Raw genomic sequence first — 17,715 nt, 5'->3', positions numbered from 1 at the left:
AAAGAGGAGTTTTTCTTTTTGCAGTGCTAGGACATTATTGGAATTCCATTAGATGTAAAGATGAGAAGTTTGGCCATGTTCCCTGTATAAAATGGCTGAATAGAAAGCTTGCTGACAGACTTGTCTCTTTTATTGCTGTGAATGGATTGCATTTTGTGCCTGGGTCATCTCGTTTACAGCATAGTAAAAGAAGAAAGCCAGAGAGAGGGAGATTGTTGCGGGGAAATCATTGGGAGGCCTATTTTACTGTGACAGGCAATGACTTTTTGAGTCCTTCATAGTTTACTTTTTGACATGAAGTTACTCTATATGTATGATTTGTGAAAGGAAACCTGCAGGTCCCAAGGAGGTTGAAGCCAGACCTGGTAGAACTGAGGCCATAACACTAACACTGGGCCTATGGGTTCATCCGCTAACCCTGTGGTAATTAAACTTTTTCAGAGGGGACCCCATTTTATTGGCCAGGATTTCTGGGGACCCCATTCTTTCCCCAATAATTTATTGCGACCCCACTCCACCCCAAATCTAATGACACAACCTTAAAATCTGTAAATGTTGATGTTTACATCAACAAATAACCTTCAATTCATTGCATTTTCATCTCTTATCAAAATGAAAAGAAAGCAATAAATGCATTTACTCAACCTTTAATTTGTCAAATTATCTTTCTCAAAAACTGTTGTATATTGTCCCATACAATAATCTGTACTCTTAATTAAAGTAAGTACATACTTTTTATTTTTATTTTAACAAAAGTCTATTTGGGCGGGGGCACCCCACTACAGTGGGGTCGTGACCCCGAATTTGAATACCACTGCTCTAACCCTATTGTTGTGTCCTATAACCCTTGTGAGCTACTGTCTGTCATCATAGCTAGTCCTAGAAAAGCTCAGGCCTACCTTTAACCACAGCAGCTAATACCATGCCTCTAGCCATCACCATGTAGCTCTTTGTTTCCCAATAAAAAAACACTCAAACAAAGACCAATGCTTCCATCCTTGTTAGATCTCGGTCCTGGCAGAAAGATGACTTTTGTCAGTGTCTATTTTCAGAGCGTTACAGTGTGCTGACAGCCCGCTCATTTTCATGATAGATATCTCTGTTCAGCAAATGTTTTACTGCTCATTACCCTGAGCATACTTGTCTCCAGTCTCACAGACCTTATCTCTAACAATAACCATGGCGTTAGTCATGATTGCCACTCTCATCCAAACCTTCATACATCATCAGGTCTCTGCAGCTCATATGAATTGCTTATGTCTTCATACAATCTTTGGACACCGGCACACCATGACGGCCTCCTATCCTATAGCCCTAATACCATCTACATACTATCCTATAGCCCCAATACTGTCTATATATTATCCTATAGCCCCAATACTGTCTATATATTATCCTATAGCCCCAATACTGTCTATATATTATCATATAGCCCTCAACTCTCTCCATGACCTTGACTGTACCTTGGTGTCAAAGTCTTGATGCTGGCTATAAAGTGCTATAAAGTGCTTCCATTGTGGATACTGAGAGACTGGGGTCCTGGTGGTATTTGTCCAGATACAGTGTGTGCGTCTGCTCATTACCTTTAGCATTTTAGAATACTAGCATTTTTTATTGGGTTGTAGAGGTCGCATGGACCACAGGATTCCAATTCATCGTTGAACTTCTACAGAATTATTATGATTAATGGCTGAATGTGCAGGGCGGCCCGTTGAGTTGACTTGATTCCTTTTTAGACCTAAAAACCATTGGCTTAAATGTACCCCTCTGATACGCAATGTTAAATTGGGAGATGGTTTGAAGAGAGAGAGATACAGTAAAGAGCAACTAAGGAGAGAAAGTTGCACGATAAAACACACATACAGTATGACTGCTCATATGCGCGCACACACACACACGCACACACATGCACACGCACACACACACACACACACAGACACACACACAGCCAGTTCCAGCCGCTCAAGCAAAGCTAATCCCTTCTCACACTGAGGGGATTTGGGACTGCATCAAACAAGCTAGCCAATTGGAATTATGAGCAGGGTCAATGCTTCACATAAGACACAGAGACTCCTCTGCCACTAAAATCACTCTCCCTGCCTGGCCTTTGTCCTTGACCGCTTTTGACCTCTCCTCCGTGGGGATTAAGTTATTCGGCCCTGTGGACATCACCCAGCAGCCATCACTTTACCACCTTACCTTCCTGCCATGGAGACAATCCTGCAGCTGGAACAGTGCTTATTGATGGACCCTCTTTAATATTGTTAGTTTGTTTCTACAGCCCAGCTAGGGAAATAAATCACCCTGGCCTGCACCCCCCATTCCTCCAGCCCTCTAACATTAGGACCTGATGGTTATAGGGGGTCATCAGAGGTGCTGCCATGGGGTCATGTGTGCAGTGACAGAAAACATATCATCCTTGATACCTCATTTAGGATGTGATGTATGGGACCTACACACCTAATTGGGTTGGTACGTGCTCTTCTGTCCCCTGACTCCATCCACCTCTTGTCGTCACAGCAACAGTTAAGGATTGTGCAAGGAGAGACACAGTCACATTTCATACACAGAAACACAGTGATTCAATCACACGCACACACACAAGCACAGCGTGTACAAACACACTGCCAGTACCAGGGCAACTGATAACGCAGTGTGTGGAAGAGGGTTGGGTAGGGGGTGGTGGTGGGGGTGGAGGGGTTGGTATGGGGGGGCAAGAAGGTGAGGGTGGGGAAGTGGATGTTTTATGAGGCCCTTAACATTTACTTCCCCAGCATTTCAATCCGCATGTCTATTAAAGACATCTGCTCCTCCTACGTGTTCCCCATCCATCACACCGCCAGAGAGCCAACCCACACTGACGGACAGCTCAATATGACAGAGAGAGAGGGGGGGGAGGGAGGGAGTGTACAGCAGTAATGAAGAAACCGAGACAGAGTGAGTAAGACAGATAGAGGTAGCCAACAGAGTGTACAATTACCGATGAAAACAAGCAAAGGGTTTGGCAGAAGAACCAACAATACGGACAAAGAGAAAGATCATCACAAAGAGCTGCATCATCACTTTACTCCCCATATGGCTCCTTTATAGCCAATAGTAGTGGTAAGTTAGGAGCAGTGAAACACACTCCATAGTCGGAGCAGAAACAAGGCTTCTGATGGGAAAATGAAGTCAAACAAGCGGTAAATAAAAACAGACCCTGAGAAATAGATGAGGTCTCAGTTCCCCCAGGCAGTGCGTGTGTGAGGTGTGTGTGGGCCAGACAGGGCTCCCGCTCTGTTCAGGCTCTGGTAATATGCTGGCCCCCTCAGGTCACTGCTATTAATTACAAAACGTACCCAGCTCTCCCTCCATTAATCTAAATTTAGAGGCAGAGTCCTGCGCCCGCCTGCTCCTGCTGATGCCACGATCGCTGGGTACAGAGAGAAGAGCCCTGCTGCCTCCGGACCAATCACAGACAGGATACACTGCCCTTCTGGCTAATTAGAGCCAAGCCCTGGTAACTTCTGATAGGGGCAAGGCAGTCTTTCTCCAAACCAATCACAGTCAGAGGCTTCAACCTTCCAGCCACTGAGAGCCAAGGTCGGCTTACTGCTGACCCACCACAGCCAAGATCCTGCCCCATTCTGACCACTCAGAACAGAACACACACAGACAAACACATCTACTGCAGACCCCCGTGTAATTATCATTACAGTGATGAACAGCTGTTGTGGGTCTGCTCACCTTCCTGAGGCCTTTCATCTTAATTAACAGCAGCACACATATGTGCAGGAACACAATCCCGAACACCACGGGCCCCGCCCCAGCCCAGCTCTCGCTGGCTACAGTACATGTGTAGGTCAGACAGCAGACAGGGGAGTCTGCTCCACAACACGTCAACAACAAGGAGAAGAGAGGGAGTGGAGAGAGAACCAGAGAGGGTAAACGAGACAGAGACAAAGAGAGATAGAGAGCAAGTCACTGAGGGAGACAGAAAGAGGGAGAGAGAGAAAGAGGAGGGTATACCGTGCTGCAACCTTGTGTCCCCGCGCCAGACTGTCCCTGGGCCGCCATGCCCACCTCCAGCAATTAATCATCTGATACTGAGCTTACTCAACCGACAACCAGCTCCCCCACATCCTCATTAACACTGGCATATGAGAGGAGAGGAGAGGAGAGGAGAGGAGAGGAGAGGAGAGGAGAGGAGAGGAGAGGAGAGGAGAGGAGAGGAGAGGAGAGGAGAGGAGAGGAGAGGAGAGGAGAGGAGAGGAGAGGAGAGGAGTAACACAGTGTGAAAAAAGAATGAGGCAAAAAGAGAGGGAAATAGAGGTGATACGAGAACAGAGGAGAGGACAGAAGAGAAGGAGAAAATTGCAAAGGGGAGAAGTGAAAGGAGGAGAGCAGAGAATACACAGACATAAGGAGGAGCTGTGCCAGCTTTTGCAGAGGACCATCTATCTCTCAGACTGGTGAGGCAGGCACCATGCTGGCACCAATGTTATTCTACCCACCATACTGAGAGAGAGAGAGAGAGAGAGAGGCTGTGACTATGTGTGTGTGTGTGTGTGTGTGTGTGTGTGTGTGTGTGTGTGTGTGTGTGCACATCCATGTGTGTGTATGTGTGTGTTTGTTTGCACATGTGCAGTGCCTGCATTCTTGAGCAACACTTACATCTCTGGTCCAGAACACCAGGAAACTTGATGTCCTCCTATTTTTTGTCTCCCAGAGCCACACTAGTGTTGCCACGGCCACCTGCCAGCCAATTAGTAGAGCGGGCAGCAGCAGCAGCTGCCCAGGACAGGAGCAGGTGGACGACCATGCCCAACATACCCACCGCCTGCTAATGCTAATCACTGTGCTCACTACTGGGACCCCGGGACTGGACTGAAGGGCGCAAGGGGCTGGGGGGGCTGGAGGGAGAGGGTGCTGGAGGGGCTAATAGTAGGACACTGCCTGGGCAAACCAGACCCTGGCCAACTTACAGTATTCCACTTCTCCTATACTGCAAACCTCTGCTATGGTGCTGAACCACTGGAACAAGCCCACCTTACTTATCCTGTACCTGCATACCATGACCATCTCTCAACCATCTCTGCTTCTATCTTTCTCCCTCTCTCCCTCCTTCATCTCTCTATCTATCTCTCCACCCTCTCTGCTCTGAATAATTAGCTCTGTCTACAGGGGTTGGGTGATGGCGAGGGGGGGTTGGCAATCAGAGTCGAAATAGGCCCGCTCCTCTCCCACTCGTTAAACCCCTAGACCTTTTTTCACTTATATGGATGGAGTAATATGTTACTTTATTTACGAGGACAGGGCCTGACAGATTTAATATTTTAACTCAGTTTTATGGCCTGAACATGGGGCGCACCATGCTCTTTATGGGTCCTGCTCCGCAGACACAGCCACCGGATCGGTCGGGTCCGCTAGGCCGGGACAGGAGGGCAGGGCCTCACAGACATAACCATCCCTCATGTCACTCTGCCAAAAACACAGAGCATCTGTACCTCCATGTTCCAGAGCCCTCCCCTCCTCCCCTCCTCTCCTCCTCTCCACCTCCTCCTCTCCTCCTCCCTCTCTCCCTATAACTCCTGGGAGGAGACATGGCCATGGAGCAGACAGACATGCAGGTCTAATAGAAGAGAGATTCATGGTTGAAATGTTTCAGGGCTGATATTGAGGGGAGATTCATATTTCAGACAGCTCAGGGATATTGGTATAGAGATTGATAATTCACACCATACAGGTCGCAACTTTGGTCGGTTTCATTGTTTCAACGATTCTCTGCCAATATTTTAGCAATTCATGGTTTAGACCATTAGCAACCAATATTGGAAGGAGATTCATGGATCACAGGACTCAGATCTATTATAGCAGAGGATGATCACTCAAATGCTTCAGGACTAAATATCTTGGAGTAGAGTCGTGGTGTAGGCCACTCCAAAAATACAAATCAAAGAGTTTTTCACAATGAAGAAATAGCCACTCGCATCTAACATCATGAAAAGTTTGATTACACTTTAATGGAAATCAATAGGCTTTCAGCGCACTCTCTCCAAAATAATTTTTCAATCAGGAGAAATGGATTACTTTGGCAACCTACCATTTAAGAGTTTTCTTGCAGAAAGGCAGAAAACAGAGGCCAGACAGCCCGGATAGTCACAAAGCAAAGTTTTCTGTCCAATACTGCCAACTAAGACAGTTCCAGAAGTTCTATTCCCTGACTCGTCTTTACTAGTGGCTTTTAGTGGGGAGTTAAACGCTCCAGAACCAAGGTGTTAAACCAACTCAGAAGAGGGCTCCAGTACCAAGGTGTTAAACCAACACAGAGGAGGGCTCCAGTACCAAGGTGTTAAACCAACACAGAGGAGGGCTCCAGTACCAAGGTGTTAAACCAACACAGAGGAGGGCTCCAGTACCAAGGTGTTAAACCAACACAGAGGAGGGCTCCAGTACCAAGGTGTTAAACCAACACAGAGGAGGGCTCCAGTACCAAGGTGTTAAACCAACACAGAGGAGGGCTCCAGTACCAAGGTGTTAAACCAACACAGAGGAGGGCTCCAGTACCAAGGTGTTAAACCAACACAGAGGAGGGCTCCAGTACCAAGGTGTTAAACCAACACAGAGGAGGGCTCCAGTACCAAGGTGTTAAACCAACACAGAGGAGGGCTCCAGTACCAAGGTGTTAAACCAACACAGAGGAGGGCTCCAGTATCTTTCCCTATGAGGAGTCTGTATCAGGCACCCACATGTTCACAGAGCAGTTCCCATGGGAACGGGCTAATCACTCTCCGTGCTCCCCGAGATCTCCCCTGACTTCCCCCTCCACCCCCACCCTGCTCCCCCTCCCACAGCACTGGGAGAGAGCAAGGCGGTTATCGATCAGTCTGGGGGGTGGGCAGCTCAACCAATCAATGAGTCTCTGAGCCCCCTGGGGTTTGTGGGATAGAAGCGGGGGACTGTTCAAGTGGCGGTGCCCGAGTGATTTCTGTCCAACACAAATCACCAGTCTAATTGATGGGCCTGGAATTGATTTAAGCGCCCTGGTCATCCCAGCCGGTGACATGGCGGTGGGCCGTTTATAGGTATTAGTTTCATTTCCCCCTCAGGGGGGAGCAGAGAGGAGAGAGGCCGGTCAGTGGGTTAGCAGGCCAGGCCTGCAATACTAGAGGCTACAGTTCTTTGCTAACACATTGCTACCCTGCTATCTCTTAGTCATGTAGGCCTATCACTGTTATTCTCTTCTATGTCTCTGAGAAGATACTGTGATGCACCACAGTCACATTGCATACTGACTTCACTAAATGAGATAACTGTGGAAAAGACCAGGTATAAAAGCTATATCCATCAGAGGTTTAACTTTACCAAGGAGACAGACCGACAGACTACACATAACTCTGATAATGTAGGAACAAAAATAAGTAGACAAAGATGACCGCAAAGATGGATCAGATAAAACAAACACCAAAACCATAGAAGAAGTACAACCAAACCAGAACAGAGGAAAGAGCTGAGTAGACAGAGATAATGTTAGTGTGGTCCATGGAGAGAGAGAGAGAGCGAGAGAGAGAGAGAGAGAGAGAGAGAGAGAGAGAGAGAGAGAGAGAGAGAGAGAGAGACAGACAGACAGACAGAGATACAGAGAGAGAGACAGAGAGAGAGATAATTGAATTGAGAGAGAGAGAGAGAGAGAGAGAGAGAGAGAGGGAGAGAGTGAGAGAGAGAGAGAGAGAGAGAGAGAGAGAGAGAGAGAGAGAGAGAGAGAGAGACTCAATTTGGCACGAGGGTCTGCTATACAAATTGATGGAAAGTGGTGTTGGGGGAAAAACCTGTGACATTATAAAATCCATATACACAAACAACAAGTGTGCGGTTAAAATTGGAAAAAAAACGCAGCTTAAGCCCCACACTCTTCAACATATATATCAACGAATTGGCGACGGCACTAGAACCGTCTGCAGCATCAGGCCTCACCCTACTAGAATCTTAAGTCAAATGTCTACTGTTTGCTGATGATCTGGTGCTTCTGCCCCAACCAAGGAGGGCCTACAGCAGATCCTTTTTTTTTTTAGGGGGTAGATCAGCTTTAATATTGCAGATAGATTGCAACTTCCATCAATGTAATTGTCTGCATCACTTCCAATCCCCCATGTTTTTTTCTCGCATATATATATATATATGTACATATACATACACATACACCTACATATGCACATACATACATAAAAATACATATACATACATACACTGCTCAAAAAAATAAAGGGAACACTTAAACAACACAATGTAACTACAAGTCAATCACACTTCTGTGAAATCAAACTGTCCACTTAGGAAGCAACACTGATTGACAATAAATGTCACATGCTGTTGTGCAAATGGAATAGACAACAGGTGGAAATTATAGGCAATTAGCAAGACACCCCCAATAAAGGACTGGTTTTGCAGGTGGTGACCACAGACCACTTCTCAGTTCCTATGCTTCCTGGCTGATGTTTTGGTCACTTTTGAATGGTGGTGGTGCTTTCACTCTAGTGGTAGCATGAGACGGAGTCTACAACCCACACAAGTGGCTCAGGTAGTGCAGCTCATCCAGAATGGCACATCAATGCGAGCTGTGGCAAGAAGGTTTGCTGTGTCTGTCAGCGTAGTGTCCAGAGCATGGAGGCGCTACCAGGAGACAGGCCAGTACATCAGGAGACGTGGAGGAGGCTGTAGGAGGGCAACAACCCAGCAGCAGGACTGCTACCTCCGCCTTTGTGCAAGGAGGAGCAGGAGGAGCACTGCCAGAGCCCTGCAAAATGACCTCCAGCAGGCTACAAATGTGCATGTGTCTGCTCAAACGGTCAGAAACAGACTCCATGAGGGTGGTATGAGGGCCCGACGTCCACAGGTGGGGGGTGTGCTTACAGCCCAACACCGTGCAGGACGTTTGGCATTTGCCAGAGAACACCAAGATTGGCAAATTCGCCACTGGCGCCCTGTGCTCTTCACAGATGAAAGCAGGTTCACACTGAGCACGTGACAGATGTGACAGAGTCTGGAGATGCCGTGGAGAACGTTCTGCTGCCTGCAACATCCTCCAGCATGACCGGTTTGGCGGTGGGTCAGTCATGGTGTGGGGTGGCATTTCTTTGGGGGGCCGCACAGCCCTCCATGTACTCGCCAGAGGTAGCCTGACTGCCATTAGGTACCGAGATGAGATCCTCAGACCCCTTGTGAGACCATATGCTGGTGCGGTTGGCCCTGGGTTCCTCCTAATGCAAGACAATACTAGACCTCATGTGGCTGGAGTGTGTCAGCAGTTCCTGCAAGAGGAAGGCATTGATGCTATGGACTGGCCCGCCTGTTACCCAGACCTGAATCCAATTGAGCACATCTGGGACATCATGTCTCGCTCCATCCATCAACGCCACGTTGCACCACAGACAGTCCAGGAGTTGGCGGATGCTTTAGTCCAGGTCTGGGAGGAGATCCCTCAGGAGACCATCCGCCACCTCATCAGGAGCATGCCCAGGCATTGTAGGGAGGTCATACAGGCACATGGAGGCCACACACACTACTGAGCCTCATTTTGACTTGTTTTAAGGACATTACATCAAAGTTGGATCAGCCTATAGTGTGGTTTACCACTTTCATTTTGAGGGTGACTCCAAATCCAGACCTCCATGGGTTGATAAATTTGATTTCCATTGATAATTTTTGTGTGATTTTGATGTCAGCACATTCAACTATGTAAAGAAAAAAGTATTTAATAAGATTATTTCATTCATTCAGATCTAGGATGTGTTATTTTAGTGTTCCCTTAATTTTTTTGAGCAGTGTATATATACATATCCTTTTTTTACAAATATATTTCCCTTTATTACTTTCCAACCCCACCACCCCTTCCTTAATTGGAGCAAACTAGTGAACAACAATGCTTAGGCCTCTACTTCCAGCTTATACATACTATACACATTTTATGGACACAGTCAATTTGACAATAATTCTATTTTGTTTGTTTTTACTCATGAACTTCCTCTACCCTCAACCTCTCCGATCATTTTCATGATGTCCATCCGGTTTGCTTCTATATGCCATATCTTTCTAACTGTGCTCTTTCACAAAAGCTCTCAGCCAATAACCTATATACTTATTATGGACACAGTATGCTTTACATTAATTATATTGTTGTTATTAGTTGTTATTAGTCCCATCCTTCAACTCCATTCAACACCACCCATCTATCTCTTAACACCATCCATATTGGATTTCTATTTGCCATATATTTTTCAACTGTACTGTGATGTTTTACAAAAGTTCTGAACCCTTCTATTCTCATTGTTTCTACAGATTGTAAATTGAAAATAAACATTCTTGCTAAAAGTAATATTATATTATTGATCGATTGACTATGACTTTTCAGATCACCCAGTAGTGCTAGCTGCAGGGTTAGTTCAAGGTAAATATTGCAATCCTTTAGCCATTCCTGGACCTGTGTCCAAAAACAAGCTACAAATGGACAGTACCAAAACAAATGATTTTACATTTTACATTTAAGTCATTTAGCAGATGCTGTTATCCAGAGCGACTTACAGTTAGTGAGTGCATACATTTTCATACTGGCCCCCCGTGGGAAACTAACCCACAACCCTGGCGTTGCAAGCTCCATGCTCTACCAACTGAGCTACAGGGGACTACAATGATCAATGATCTAATGATTCTGTCTCTTCGCAGCAAAATCTGCAGAGCTGGGAAGATTGTATCCCCCATATAAACAACATTCTATTGGTAGCAATAATTTTATATAATCATTTAAATTGAACAATTCTAAGTTTTGAATCCGGCGTCGTTTTGCGCATCAGTTCATAAACACTATGCCATGGAATCGGTATGTCAAAAATCTCTTCCCAACTATTTTGCAATCTATATGGGACGGCTGTCAATCCTTTGGTCCCTAAATGAAACTGGTATACTTTTTTACTTATCACAATTTTCTTTAACCAATTATGTTCTTTAATGCAGTGCCAACGGACAAGTTCCTTACTTTTTCCCCCTTCCACTTTCCTCTTCCATTTTTGCGGTAATGCTGCAATTATTTGATTGTAATTTTGGGTAGAGCAGACATTTCCATATGTTTTTGTTAGCTGCATGTGCGACATAACTCCACCAGTCCTACCTATGATATCATTTACGAAGATTATACCTTTTTAAAACATTTTTTCAAAAAATCGTTTTTTTATCAATTATTATATTTAAGTTTAACCACAATAGTTGTTGCATTATTTGTTCAGTCGTTTCTGGAGGATTAAATTGAAATTGCAACCAACTTTCTATGGCTTGTTTTAGAAATAGTGATATTTGGGAGATGATTTCCTTTTCAAATAACTGAAATTGAGAGGTTGTAATCTGAATAAAGGGAAAAAGGCCATTCTTGAACATTGGGTGAGTGTCACGATCGTCTAACAGAGTGGACCAAGGCGCAGCGTTGAAAGTGAACATATCCTTTTATTTTACTGATCACACGATCAAAAACAATAAACGATAACGTGACGTCTACGGTTTAACACGAACCGAAATGAACAAGAAACCACAACACAAAGTGAAAAGACCGATAGTTAAATATGGCTCCCAATCAGAGACAACCAGCTGACACTCGTTGCCTCTGATTGGGAGTCACTCAGGCCAACATAGATTTACCAACATAGACTTACACACCCTGGCTCAACATAACATAGTCCCCAGAGCCAGGGCGTTACAGTACCCCCCCCCAAAGGCGCGGACTCCGGCCGCGCCAAACAACCACAACAGGGGAGGGACCGGGTGGGCACTCCGCCTCGGCGGCGGATCCGGCTCCGGACATGACCCAGGCACGGGTTGTGCTGGACTGACGACGCACACCCCTGGCTTGATGCGTGGAGGAGGAACGGGCCGGACCGAGCTGACGAAGCGCACCCCTGACTTGGTGCGGGGAGCAGGAACGGGCCGGACCGGGCTGGCGACGCGCACCACAGACTTGGTGCGGAGAGCAGGAACGGGCCGGACAGGGCTGACGAAACGCACCACAGACCTGGTGCGGAGAGCAGGCACGGGCCGTGCCGGACTGACGACGCACACCACTGGCTTGGTGCGGGGAGCTTGGATGGGCCGGACTGGGCTGGCGACGCGCACCACAGACTTGGTGCGGAGAGCAGGAACGGGCCGTGCCGGACTGACGACGCACACCACTGGCTTGGTGTGGGAAGCAGGAGCGGGCCGAGCCGGGCTGTCGAAGCGCACCCCTGACTTGGTGCGGGGAGCAGGAACGGGCCGATCCGGGCTGACGAAACGCACCACAGACTTGGTGCGGGGAGCAGGAATGGGCCGGACCGGGCTGGCGACGCGCACCACCGACTTGGTACGGAGAGCAGGAACGGGCCGGACAGGGCTGACGACGCGCACCACAGGCTCGGTGCGAGAGGCAGGAACAGGCCGAACCGTACTGGGGACACACGCCACTGGCCCTATGCAGGGATCAGGAACGGGCCGGACCGGACTGGTAATACACCCCAGTACCTCTCGCCGTGCCTCCACACTTTCCCTCTCCTCTGTGACCAGTGGCCCCCTTAACCTGGCGGCCTCCTCTTCACACCCGCTGGACCGCTCCATCGCGGCCTCCTGCTGCCCCGTCGTCCACGTCGTGAGCCCCCCCCTAAAAAATTTCTGGGGTTCTCTCCTCCCCGTGGACCAGGCCTCCCTAGCTCTCGCCAGACTCTCGATCCATTGCTTCATAGACCAGCCTCTCTCCTCTTCACTTAGCGTGGCCCAGCCGAAACTCCTACTCCCCTGATCCCAGGTCCTTCCTCTCTCCTCTTCACGCTGCTTGGTCCATTTTTGGTGGTTTCTTCTGTCACGATCGTCTAACAGAGTGGACCAAGGCGCAGCGTTGAAAGTGAACATATCCTTTTATTTTACTGATCACACGATCAAAAACAATAAACGATAACGTGACGTCTACGGTTTAACACGAACCGAAATGAACAAGAAACCACAACACAAAGTGAAAAGACCGATAGTTAAATATGGCTCCCAATCAGAGACAACCAGCTGACACTCGTTGCCTCTGATTGGGAGTCACTCAGGCCAACATAGATTTACCAACATAGACTTACACACCCTGGCTCAACATAACATAGTCCCCAGAGCCAGGGCGTTACAGTGAGACAATCTTACTAATTTGCTAGAGAACCAGTTCGGATTTAACTATAACTTTTGTATGACTGAAGCTTTTAGTGATAGGTCATAAATTCATTATATAAATAGGCCCATTTAATTTTGTCAGGCTTGCCGTTCCAAATAAAATGGAATATTCTTTTCTCATATCATTTCAAAAACTGTTCGCTAGGCATAGGCAAGACCATAAGCAAATAGGTAAACTGGGATAATACTAAAGAGTTAATCAGGGTGATTTTTCCACAAATTGACAGGTATTTTCCTTTCCATGGTAGTATGATCTTATCTATTTTTGCTAACTTTCTATTAAAATGTATTGGAGTGAGATCATTTATTTCATTTGGGATATGTATTCCTAGTATATCCACATCACCATCAGACCATTTTATTGGTAAACTACATGGTAATGTAAAGATTATATTTTTTTGTGATCCAATACGTAATATAGTACATTTATCATAATTTGGTTGTAATCCAGAGAGGTTAGAAAATGTATCTAGATCTTCTATGAGGCTGTGGAGGGATTCAAGTTGTGGATTTAAAAGAAAACATGAATCATCAGCGTACAATGACACCTTTGTTTTTAAGCCCTGGATTTCTAATCCCTTGATATTATTGTTGGATCTGATTTTAATAGATAACATTTCGATGGCCATAATAAATAGATATGCCGATAGTGGACAACCTTGTTTCACTCCCCTTGACAGTTTAAAACTTTCGGAGAAATAGCCATTATTTACTATTTTACACCTAGGGTTACTATACATGATTTTAACCCATTTTATAAGAGATTCTCCAAAACAAATGAAATAGAAGGTCTAACAGAACAGATAGATAGCAATAAAAACTGTAACATAGAGGCTCAGAATAAATTAGAGGAAAAACAAAAAGAAATGGAGAAACTTATTCAAGAAAGATCAAGTGTAATATATTATAAAAATAAAGCAAACTGTGCACCAAATTATTTTAGATAGATAGATAGATAGATAGAGAGATAGAGAGATAGAGAGAGAGAGAGAGAGAGAGAGAGAGAGAGAGAGAGAGAGAGAGAGAGAGCGATAGAGAGAGAGCGATAGAGAGAGAGCGATAGAGAGAGAGCGATAGAGAGAGAGCGATAGAGCGAGCGAGAGATGTTTAGCTCATGGCCTTCTCTTAAACATGCAGTCAGATACTGATCAAACTGAGGGGGCAGAGATGGACTCTCCCCCGGAGGTGGCTAAATAATTAACAAGGCTTTAATTAAACCTATAAATGAGCAACTGACCCCTGGTCCTCTGAGAGAGCCACAGGGGGTGGTGGGTGGGGTGGGGGCTGGAGGACAAGGGGGCTATTGGCAGAGAGAGCATGGGGTGACAACATTATAGTAACAAACAGGGGCAGATAGAACAACATGCAGAGAGGCACGTTGGCCTGCTCATTTAGCTTGACATTTGAGCGGCGCCATCACCCCAGGGGCTCACTGCAGTGTCATGATGGAGAGCCTCTTCACTGCCAGTTATACTGAAACTCACATGTTCATTGGAAGGAAGGTAGATGAGACAGGAAAGACCAATCAGTGGTCCTATTACTGTACGTCTATTTTACTGTGGAGTGACTGTATTTCGACCTGTTGGTCTTCACCTATAGGCTCATCAGGTACTAGCAGAATAATAATATAATCAGCAAGTGTGTGTGTGTGTGTGTGTGTGTGTGTGTGTGTGTGTGTGTGTGTGTGTGTGTGTGTACGTGTTTAACTATACTTCTGGTCCCCACAAGTATAGTTAAACATATCCACACACACACACACACACACACACACACACAAGAATAGTAAACCAAGAAAAATGTTACCAACTGGGGACATTTTGTTGGTCCCTACAAGGTCAAATGCTATTTCTAGGGGGTTTAGGGTTAAGGTTAGAATTAGTGTTAGTGTTAGGGTTAGAATTAGGTTTAGGGTTAGGGAAAATAGGTTTTGAATGGGACTGATTTGTATGTCCCCACAAGGTTAGCTGCGCAAGACTGTGTGTGTGTGTATGTGTGTGTGTGTGTGTGCACGTGACTTTGAACAGCAGGAAGCTTTCTGACCCCTATTTTGATGATAAAAACTGTAAATGTAAAGTGGATATTATGGTGAAATTAAGACCAGATATGATCATAATGATATTAAATATTCATTATTCATTTGAAAAAAATAGAGAATAAAAAAAACTCTGAAATTCTCTCCAATTCCTTTAAAGCAGTTTCTGATTAGGCCTAGAGCAATGTCCCAGTCTTTTCTACGCTAGTTCCCCCAGATTCAACAAGACAAGGGACATTTGAGAGACCTAAAAATCATAATTTTCTTCTTCAGCCTAATATTGCATAAAAGGGGATAATATCATCGCTCTCATTGGTCACAGTGACAGCACTCTCACTAAATCAAATTAAAGTCCCAAAAGCCACACCACGCAAACAGCCCACAAGTTCTAACTCTCACACACACACACACACACACATTTACTCTCTTGCTTTTTCTCTTTCAAAAGGCACAGGCACTCTGAAATGCAATCAATCACACAGTTCCTCCACACACACACACACACTCTGAGGAATAGTTGAGTACCAACCCTGTGGCATAGCCTGGCACTAATCAGTCTCTCTCTTAGTCGGTTTCTCTCAGTCGGGTCTCTCTTGTCGGTCTCTCTCAGTCGGTCTCTCTCGCTCTCTCATGGCGCATGCGTCTTTTTAAACGGTCGTAAGAGGAAATGAATCTCTCCCTGGGCTGTCATGGCAGGATATAAATCTATCACCTCACTCATCTCCCCAACACCACTCCTCTCCATGCTAATCCCTGTCTCGTCATCACCAACATATGCACACGACAGTTACAAGAAAATCACAGTCATTGAAGTAGACTATGCTAACCCCCTCCCTCCCTCCCTCCCTCATTCACCTTTTCTTTCTTTCATTGTTTTTTGCTCTTTCTTTCTTTCTTTTTCTTGACCTTTCTTTCTTAATTATTTATTTCGCTCTCACAATACAGAAATTCATTACAGAAATATCTGCAGAAACTCGTCAGTCTATCCCCTTTAACCCTTATGTAAGCACAATATTACAGTTATTGGCAATTTATAATGTGACATTTAAGTTGTTCCTCAGTGTCAGAAATAGACTGCCTTTCATTCCTGTACAGTAACTTGTGGCCTTAAAAGAAAGCTATTTTTTCATTTTTCATTTAATCTCTGCTCATGGTGTCTATAGAATGTTCTGTCTTTTCTCCACAGGTATTCAAATCACTTCTACTGTGAGGGAAAGGGGTGTTGTCTGAGGCCAGATAAAGCTGTGTGATTTCTATCAGAGCAGCAGTACTAACCCTGGCCCTGCTGTAAGGCTTTACCCCAGAACCACACAGCATCCTCAGATCCACCGGGGAGTGGAGAGAGAGAGGAGGCTGAGGAAGCACAGTTCACTATCAGTGACTGGCACAGAGGTCAGAGATCGGCTATAATCTGAGCCCAGCAGAGCCCAGTCGCACGGCAGCCCGGCTCTGTTACACACCATAATCCGCACGGAGGTTAACGTGCTGCTACTTCCTGATAAAGAACTTACAGAGGGAAGGAGTGATTCTTAGCTAAACTACCCTGAGAGAGACATAACTCAGCATTCTCCCCATAGAGACCACACAGCTACAGCTAGCCACTACTACAGCATAAAGCCATAGCTCTTAGGGACGAGTACCGGGGGAAATAAACATCATTATTAACCCACAATTGAAACGCTGTTCTCTGTGCTGACACCCTTTAATGTTGTCATATCTCTGGCCAATTAGAACATAGTGCTGTGATTATGTCTGCATTAAAACGTAATGATGTTATACGAACTGGGCTGCTCCACTGACAAAAGGTAGCGGGGCTCATTTACACTATGGCTCGTCTGCTCATCTATTGGTGAAATGTCAAATATAACATTCTGGACCATACTGATTCACTCTCATAGGGAAAGTGCAGTGGTGGCAAAAGTACCCAATTGTCATACTTGAGTAAAAATAAAGACACCTTAATAGAAAATGACTCAATGAAAGTAACCCTGTAACAAACTACTTGATTTTCTAATCAAATCAAATCAAATTTTATTTGCCACATGCGCCAAATACAACAGGTGTAGACATTACCGTGAAATTCTTACCTACAACCCTTAACCAACAATGCATTTATTTCTTAATAAAAAAGTAAAATAAAACAACAGCAAAAAAGTGTTGAGAAAAAAAGAGCAGAAGTAAAATAAAATAACAGTAGGGAGGCTATATACAGGGGGGTACCGGTGCAGAGTCAATGTGCAGGGGCACCGGCTAGTTGAGGTAGTTGAGGTAATATGTACATGTGGGTAGAGTTAAAGTGACTATGCATAAATAATTAACAGAGTAGCAGTAGCGTAAAAAGATGGGTTGGGGGTGCAAATAGTCCGGGTAGCCATGATTAGCTGTTCAGGAGTCTTATGGCTTGGGGGTAGAAGCTGTTGAGAAGCCTTTTGGACCTAGACTTGGCGCTCCGTTACCGCTTGCCGTGCGGTAGCAGAGAGAAC

This window comes from Coregonus lavaretus, assembly GCF_964263955.1.
Source record: "Coregonus lavaretus genome assembly, contig: HAP1_SCAFFOLD_1048, whole genome shotgun sequence".
NCBI lineage: Eukaryota > Metazoa > Chordata > Actinopteri > Salmoniformes > Salmonidae > Coregonus > Coregonus lavaretus.
This window is presented reverse-complemented; position numbering follows the sequence as displayed.